At 38.7% G+C, this 9,463-nt stretch overlaps 1 long non-coding RNA gene across 1 annotated transcript; it reads right to left on the bottom strand.

The window, feature by feature from the left end:
- Window positions 1-8,358: 8,358 nt before the first annotated feature.
- Window positions 8,359-8,999, bottom strand: LOC121901584. The gene is made up of 2 exons (XR_006097330.1): window positions 8,571-8,999; window positions 8,359-8,479 (listed from the first exon to the last, which is right to left on the bottom strand). It is a non-coding gene; the product is annotated as an uncharacterized LOC121901584 (long non-coding RNA).
- Window positions 9,000-9,463: the final 464 nt, after the last annotated feature.

Below are 9,463 nucleotides of genomic sequence, written 5' to 3'. Positions count from 1 at the left end.
ACATGACTCTGGGGAGGCACAAGAATGTGAACAAGTTTCGGTTCTCTTATACTGTGGAAAATGAGGAGAAACTGCTAGAGTTGTGGAGTGCCTCTTTGACATATCCTCCCATTTGTGCCATGATAGAATGGAGAAGTGTCCACATTCTGCGGTGTCTTCTCCTTTTTCTTTTGGCTGCTTTTTTTTTTTTTAGAACAAACCACTGCACACACAAGGGCAGCTGTGGTCAAAAACTGCTCCTGTTTCTGCTCCACTGTTCAACAGTTTTTCTTCTTGTAAATTTCCTCCAGGAGCAGGATGGGAAATAATCTCAAAAGGAATCTAGTTGTAGTCTTGCAAATAGTGACCCTGCAAGATCCCCATTCTTTGTGTCTGTGAGTAAAAACTCAGAGACTTATGAAACATTGTCTTTAGATGTGAGTGGGTGTCAGACTTTAGTCTCTTCAATGTCTTCTAGTGTATAGTAGGCATTAGTGAGAGCATCATACTGCTGGGCTGTACACTGCAGTTTGCTCCTCAGTCAGGTCTCCCTGCGGCAATGTCGACTCTCCTTTATGAATAGCTTAACAGCCACTGTAGATCACAGTGAAACCAATTACTGAGGTGAGTCAAAGGGAGCTGAGATTGAGCTCACATGAATTCAGATTCAGGAGACCTCAAGCTTGTAACTGGTGTTATATCACTGAGATAGTCTGAATAGATCAGAGGCATTTCTCATAATCCTGATTAAACAGGGGTCCAAAATTGTGCTTAGATCCTTTGATCGGAGTAGGTATTATTGTTTTTCACCACAGCATACCCTGATGATGATGATTTGATTTTTAGGATCATAAACCAATTCAATCCCTGACAGTCTTGTAATGGTGGACATGAAATATTCAAGTCTGATGTTAAAGATTGATAACTTGGTTTCATTTCTCTTATAAATCATTCCCATAACATGAACTACAGTAGCTCATTCATTGTGCAGAGTCAGATAAAAACTTGTCTGTCAGCCTCCAAGCTGAAATTGTGAGTCAGAGATATCAGGAATTTCCGACAGCAACAGTATCTCCCACTTGGTGAAAAGAACTACAGAGATGTCAGCACCTGTGGCAAAATGGTTGCTAAACCACAAACGCTGGCATTTACATATACATCGAATTCAATTTTAACACTAATACAGTCAATTAAGCTGATTTAATAAAAGGACCTATAGGTTTATATATTTGGTTTCACTTGTTATCGAACTGGTTTCACTTATAAACAAACCACTTTAAATACATTAACACAGCAAAAGTAGCTGATTTAGGTTATTTGATCTCTCTCGAGTCAGAATAACAGGAGGTTTTCCTGTTCTCTCCATTTGGCCGACATTGCGTCAATGCAGCAATACCACACTTTATACCCAGTGTGCGGTGGATGCTTTAAGATAAGTGGTTTAGTAAGTGGATGCATACTTATATAACCTATTTTAATGTTCCATTGATTTTGATTCAAACAGTGGGTTTTTAGCTGACTCATGTTGTTTACGAAATCACTGACATAATGTGATAAAATGAATTCTTTTGGCACCTCAGTGATACTGCTGGCAAACAATACCACATTTTCTTGTCCAGTCAATTGCTCACTTTGTCAAAAAGCCTTAGACATGTAGCTGCAAAAGCAAAGGTGATATTATGGTATATGGAAGTGCACAAGTTCCATGTTGCTGTCTGTAATTTGACTTGACTTAACCACAGTTCGATATGCAGACCTGGGAGAGTCTGAGACAGTGATGGCAACACACAATAGGCCATTTTCATTGCAGACATTTAACTTGTCATAGCAGAAAAAGCACAGGTGGAACTAATAACACCAAGAACTTGCTCCATTTATGTGTCACAGAGTATCAGGGTCTCCTAAATGTGATGCAGCAGTTATTGTTATAATATTACACCTATGCTTCTTCCTTCTATGACACATTAACATGCCTTTAAAGAGGCTTATTAACCAATAGGTTAGGAATTAATTCTTTACACTGCCTATCTATATGCTCATTGGTGTATTCACACTTGACTTGATGTTCTACCCAATTCTGCAGTGTTAGATACATAAATAAAATACTGGCAGCTCACTGTTGGGACCTTATCTTCCATGTGCAGGTTCAGTTTGCAATAAGGATAGTACATTATAGTGAATATAGTTGGCAATATGAGGACAAAAATAACAACGCTCACTTCCAATCACCCAAATGCCCAAATCACCCAAACACCCAAAAAATCTTGCGAGGGTCAGATTTACCAGGGTGGCAGTTGTCACCCCTAAAATATGGCCTGCCACCCCAGCTGCCACCTCAGTTTTGGACAATATATGAAAAGTTGTGGCTGGTTGGAAATTGACAAGAGCAAAACTCCAATGTCCGAGTGCAGGTGAATGCAGTAAGAGATGACCCCAGCTGCCGCTAGCCGGCAGCAGCTCCGTTTTCTCCCGGCCCCGGCAGCTTTCTGTGCAGCCTCTCCCGGTCCCGGCCACACACACAACGACTGCTGATGGCTTTTTTTCCTGCTAAATGTGTGTGTAGCGTTGCCAGCTTCTACTAGTAGAAATACAGAACAGCTGGATAGTGGCAGGGTTGTTTTGTTGAAGTGTGTTTTGTTTAGTAATAGTAACTCATGTTTGACTGTGTGAGGGATGGATTAAACCTGAGTAAACCCAAATATTCAGTGCTTACAGGTGTCTCCGGATTGCCTGCAGCTACCAACATCTCTGAAACTGCTCATTCTGCAGACAAACATATCCAAATTTCAGATCAGTCATGCAAGTGCAACATACAAAAGCATCCAGTGTGAAAAGCACTAAAATCACTCACTCAAATCCCCAAACAAAAAGCCACATTAGTCAGCAATGCAGTGACAGTTCATTTAAAGCTTAGTACCTGACAGCAGTGCTGGGTAACCTGACACCCCATGAATATTTCTCTAGATCCACCCCTGCATCTCACTGTGTTTGCAGCGTACAATAGAATGCACTGTTGAGTCTTCAGTTTGTTCAAACTGGCTAGATTTATGCCATCAAGCTTTCTTGTTACAATGTGCTATTCTTCTGTAGCCTTAGGCCTTTAACCTCCCCTTTGAACATTTTAATTTGAAACATTTCAAAAACACAAACATGCATGGCAGGTGGTCTGAAAACTCTAAAATTAATGACAGTCTGTAATACATTCACAATGAACTATCAATAGGTCTAACAGTGTGTAATTTCCTGCGATTTAAGCAATCGCTTATTTGTTTTTGATATCATTTAATTAGACTGGTCAATAGTTCACATACTGGGCTATTTAGTACTATTCTCTCTGTACTCTAATGTGTGCAGTCTCAACTAATACTGTGTTGTAGATCCAGTATGTTGTCATTTTTTTCAAGAAAGCAAAGATGCCTTTTGTTGATGATAAAAAAAATACCTTTTCAATGTGCAGGTTTAGTACACATTTTGAGACTCTCTTTGCCCATTTCTGTTTTGTAAGATGCATGTGTGGGTGAGGAACACTGTTTGAGTGAGACAAGTGTACTCCCATTACATGCCACAGTGCTTGGGTTAAATAAAGGGTGTTACCAAGTCTTATTTGTTTCACAGTCAGACCATTTCAACAGTTCGTATTGGGATCTGTTAATGAGGCATGTGAAGAATAGAATCCTCTTTTTGTCCATAGTCTTTATCACTTCCCTTGCACAGAACAAGCCATGGGTAATACACATGGTTATGTGGATGTAAGTGTGTGGTTGTTGATGGTGCGACAACATTATCTGCTGTAAAATCATGACATAATCCCACATGATTTCAGTTCTGTCACATATGACTACAGATATTATGTGGCATATTTGCTTCCACAGAATATCAAAGAAATGACAATGGTGTTTTTGGAAAAGAAACACCCATACAAATCACCAAAAGAAATTAATAAAATTTGCTATTTAAAAAAACGGATTCAGCCTTTTGAGTTTTGTATTCATCTTATTGCCCAACCTTAGCAGCAGTACATCAAATGACACCCATTGGCACTAATATGAGGTAATGCACATTAACCGAATCACATAATGTCAAATTATATGTCATGGAACTCTAGGTATGTCTATAACTTAACAATGACTTCTCGTTGACAACTTATCACCTGACAATAGAAGAAGTAAATGGCACTGTAGCCAGGATGTGCCAAGCAGGGAGTGAATTCTAAAATGACAGGTTGCAGATTTTAAGGAGTGTGTGCGTTTACAGAGAGAAAATGATGAGGGTGATATGGCAGCAGTGTATTGTGCCTGATTGAGGCCAAGGATTACACAAGAAAGCTGGCCACCCATGCTTTCATTCAAAACACTCCAAGAAGTAGAGCAGGCAGCAGTATGCAGCTTCTTGTTAATCCCGGTGTGTGAGTGTCTGCCTTTCAAAATATTTACATTTAGCACAGAGCTTCAATTTTTTTTCCAGTTTGCAAATGAATTTGATTTGTTGAATCACTGTTCTCTTTCTGTAGAACTCGAGGAAATGCTTTGTTAACATGTAGTCAGTCACACAATCTGCAAACTGTTTTCAGTAGTAATCTTCCCTTTGGCTCAAGTTGTATTCTGGCAAGTACAAAGTCACACAGACCAACAAATGCCAGGCCAGCTGCTCCTCTCTGCTTTGTTCTGAGTCATATCCAATCAACTGAAATGGCAACAGGTGGACTCATACACTCATACACTGTAAAGATATTGGTCACACCTTAGAAGGGTATTTCAAAACAGGACTGTTAATTCTTTTTATAGTGAGTTAAAATGGCTGTGTTCATAGTGGTAACCTGTTGGGATTTCTAAGATTGTACTTTCTGGAGTATTTCTTTTCATAATATGTGCCACCAATATGAAAAAAATATACTTCTTCCTTAGATCAAAAGCTTGTAACCAAGGAGTCTTGAGCCTTGAGTTGCAACTATGAGGTATTCCAGTGAAGGATTTTCAGAATGAAGAAGTGTATTTACAAGAAGTCAAAGCAGGATATTGTGACTATTGCACCACAGGAGATGTAGCGAAGGGTGATACATTGACTAAATACATATTCTGTCACAGTTGCCTTCAAACATTTTATTAGTCCACACTCAAAAGTATAAATACTGTTGTTTAAAAATGCAATAAATAAAATGCCATCTGTACAAAGCATCACACAATACTGACCATCAGCCAGGGGTACTCAAATACAAGTCTTAGAGGTCTTCTCACCAAATTTCCACAGCATCAAGAATCCAGTAAGGGTGCATTACATAATATCTCAATACAAAAACTCTAGAACTCTGTACATGAACAGCATGTCTGTATTAATGAGAGAAATGACACCTGTGTTGTGTCTCCAAGTCCTTAAATTGGGCATAAAAAGGTGTGATAGCACACTGGTGTATTCATTAGTAAGTCTGCTTTGGTATGATTACTGTATTCATTGTTGCAAATGTTTTATTTTACAATTGTTCTGCTGGAGGATTGATATGATGACTTCAACTGGTTCAATTTTGTGGCTCTTGTCTCCATGCTTTTGGGATAGTTCTGGTTAAAATGGGCATGTTTGGTCTGGTAGTGGCATTTTATGTTACCACTCCTCACTATGGCCACTGTTTCATTGCAAATCAAGCACATAGTATTACATCAGCACATTCCCTATAATGAATGGGTATTTCTCAGTCCACTAATCCTTAAGTGGTTTTCATGGTCAGCCTTTTTTTAGTATTGGCTAGTTTTGAACAAGCCAGTTTACTGGTTCAACCGGAGCTCCAATATCCGACTACAACCTTGCTAACTGTGGCATCTAGCTAGCAGCTGAATGAAGACAGGTGGTGTGACGTGATAATGATGTGTCACTCAAAAGCAGTCCAGGTCAGGTTGCAGTGAAATTTCATTCTCAGTCCAGATTAAATTGTTATTCGGTCCGGAGTCTGGACCAGAGTCCCCCTGCTGAGTATGTATGTCATAGACTCTGCCTCAGATTTTCCTTTTCTGAACAGCCAACTTTTTGCAAGTGAAAGGCATCTCAGTGCAGCATCCAGAATTAAAGCACCACTACACTGTACGATTTTGGGCTGTCCCAGATGGAAGTTGAACGATGCAAGAGAAACGTGGTGAGTCTTTGTTTTTCTATGCCATACATTGCAGTGTAATTGTAAAATTGTAGTGGTTTATAGCTTTGGCAAACAAAGACAGCTTGTGTCAAAAAATTCTTAGAGTCAAAAATCAGGACAAAACTCTCACAATGCAACTACAGATAAAATTCCTGTCTACAAACCAACCAATTGACATGAAATGATGCTGCATACATTGGCCTACACGATAAATGCATATACATCACCTTGGGGGTGTACTTTATACTGTACATTTAGCATAAGCACCATTTTTTCAGAGGACAGTACCAGTGCTATGCAAAACTTATTTTTGTTGCATTTTGAAAACAAAACAAGTGCCAAATAAGATAGATGATGCAAGTTGAGGATATGTTTCTGGTTACATATGTTTTCTAGTTAAATCATCCATTGATTTACCAAACATGCATTGCAAAGTCTGACATGCCTCAAAACTTATATGTTAAAATAGACAAAGATTAGGACCAAGATTTCAGTGGACTCATCTTGCACAGTATGACATGCAATTAACCCGTAAGATCGCCGATTTCACAGAGTTGGACTCATGGGGATGGGTTTGGTATTCATATGATGTCGCTATCCTCCCCTGAACATAGGGATCAAATCTCTGTGATGGTGGAGGCATTCATAACTGGACTACTGCAGATGCATTGTTTCTCTTGATCAATACATGTGTCTTTCCTACACTGATCACTCAAATTCCACCTCTTCTTTTTCACATCAGCCACTGTATGTACTATACAGCAAAAGGGAAATACAGCACAAGGAAAATATCATTGGATTTTCATACAGGTTTTAAAAGCCATTGTGAAACAATACCAGCATGTGCATAGGTTTTGTATAGTGTACATTATTAAAAAGTAATCTGTGAATATTAAAACTAAGAATGTTAAAAGGCCATATTTCTGGCAGGAGGTCTAATCAGCTGAAGTAAGTGAAAACACCACTGTGCATGGAGTATAAGTGTTCAGGGCCTTGAATCCCAGTGGACACTCTTTTTAACACAGTTGGCAGTATTTGCAGTTGGGAACCTGGCAAGAGTTCATGTATTTCTGGCTGGACCAAGGACTGCTGGGGCATATCATGAACTATTTGTGTTCATACCCAGGTGAAGGCCATAACATTAGTAACTTGAAGGAACATGAGCTACAGTATATTTAACCATGTGAGCCAAGGAAGGCAGCAAATGGCCCTCAGTCAATGACCAACTTTCACTTTCAATAACCTTGCACTTTATTAAAAGTTTTATATGCCTCATTCCACTGGGAATAAAATCAGCCTCTTAAAATTAATTTTACCTTTATTTTACATATAAGTATGGCTATGTAAATACATATTATGCCATTTAATTCCTTTTTAGACATCTGAATACATCCTTTAAAAACACAGAGTTTGCACATTTCAACCAATTATCTCAGATTTCTTTTTCTACCTGTCAGTAGTTTATTTTTCCTTATGTCTTTGTTGACTCTCCACGAACATAATTTTACAACAGCGAATGCAGGCTTTGAAAAATGAATCAATCCACAGGGACAGAGGGGTGCAAAGTGGTAATAGCGATGGATTAAGAGGGACTCAGAGGAGATTTGAGTTGATTTCGAGTTGCATGGCCAGTGCTGCAAAGCAATTTTTGACAGGTGCTCTAGAGGAATACTGTGACATGAGCAAAAATACATTGATATTGAATTTTCATGAGGACCTTCAGAGCAGTGCAATTACTATGCCTATTTTTCAGTATAGCACAATTGCCTTAGGAATAGTTTCACTCGGTGCCTGAAAAGGCTCAACTGGAGTGGTTTGCTGACCCTGTAATGAACTAATGTGCTAAGGCAATAACTGCCTAATCTTTGTAAAAAAAAAAAAAAAAAAATTAATTAAATTTAATTTGGCAGACAAAGGACACATGAGATGAATCATAGTAAATTTAATTCATTTTGAAATTTTGGTAAACTCTTTACATTTTGAGTGTGAAGTTTACTCTTGACCTTCAATTACAACCATTTCAATTATAAAGCTAACAGTTTATTAAAACCCCAAATGTAAAGATTATTTGCTTTGGGTTCAACAATAATTAAGTCTATATAAATGCTAACTTTTGAGACAGGAACTTTCTTCTTGATGATAATAATAATGATGATAATAATAATAATAATAATAATAATAATAACAATAATAATTAGTAGTAGTGTCATAACGTCAGAGCGAACCCAAGTGCAGAACACAAACACAGAAGATAAGGGTGAGATTAAGAAAGTTTATTTGTAGAGGAAGGCTGGTGATGGCTGGGGATTGGGGAGTGATGGTGAATGGCGTGGGCAGGCAAGCAGGTTTAGCGGGCAGGCAGACAGACAAGGAGTGATCCTGAGCACAAAGGAAAAGACAGTTAGTACAAACTAGGAATCAAACACGAAAAACAAATCATTTACACTAGGAGTCTGAAACATGTCTCTACCACAGTAGCTGAAACAGCAACCTGGTGAAAAGTGGGTGAATAGCCGGAGATGAGCTTTTGGTTGACAGGTGTGTAGGTTGAGGGAGGTGATGAGCTGATTGAAGGCAGGTGTGCAGGCAGAGCAGGTATCCAGGAGCCAGGATAGTGAGAGTGGGAGCGCCACATAAACACCACACCCACAAACACAGAGAGAAAAACAGGGGAACACAGGGGATACAGGGGAAAAGTAAAACCCACAGAAACACAGGGGAAAGTACTGGGAGATGGCCGTGGCTGAGACAAGTAGTAGCAGTGGTAGTATTAGTAAAAAACACAACAAAGTGTCTGTGCATATACCCGAAAAGCACAGAGGAATAATTTATTTATGTTTTCCCTGTATGATAGCTCAGTGACAACTGGTGTGAAACCACAGTGGTGGTAGTTTTTCTCTTTTCATCTTGCAGCATGTATAGAACAATGTTTCAATGCTGACACTTTGTATTTCGAATTGTTTATGTGTTGCTGCAAGGTCTGACACTCCTAATTTGCCTGGTTATTTTCCTGGAATTCATTGCTATTGCCATTTTCTTGGAAAATCAAACTCAAGGCCAAACAATAAACAAGCTGCCACACAAAATTAGACTTTGAAAACTGAATAATTATTCAGTCTTGGAGGAGCTTTAGATTTTGTATCCATAGTGATTTAGTGATTCCAGAAAAATTCAATAAATGCAGCAATACAATGAATGCTGATGTCCTTATGCTGGAGAAATACATGTGATGTCTTTTCAGATAGATAGGAAAAAAAATGTGAATATGATAGTGTGCCTTCTGCTAGAGCTGCAGCTTAAGGAAAATCTATCATTAATTTATCTGGAAAATGATGGACAGAAATGGAATATTTGTGTTCCACA

Source organism: Thunnus maccoyii, chromosome 1, assembly GCF_910596095.1.
Source record: "Thunnus maccoyii chromosome 1, fThuMac1.1, whole genome shotgun sequence".
Taxonomy (NCBI): Eukaryota; Metazoa; Chordata; class Actinopteri; order Scombriformes; family Scombridae; genus Thunnus; species Thunnus maccoyii.
Note: the sequence above shows the minus strand (reverse complement) of the source record. Positions and strands in the feature narration are given on the sequence as shown.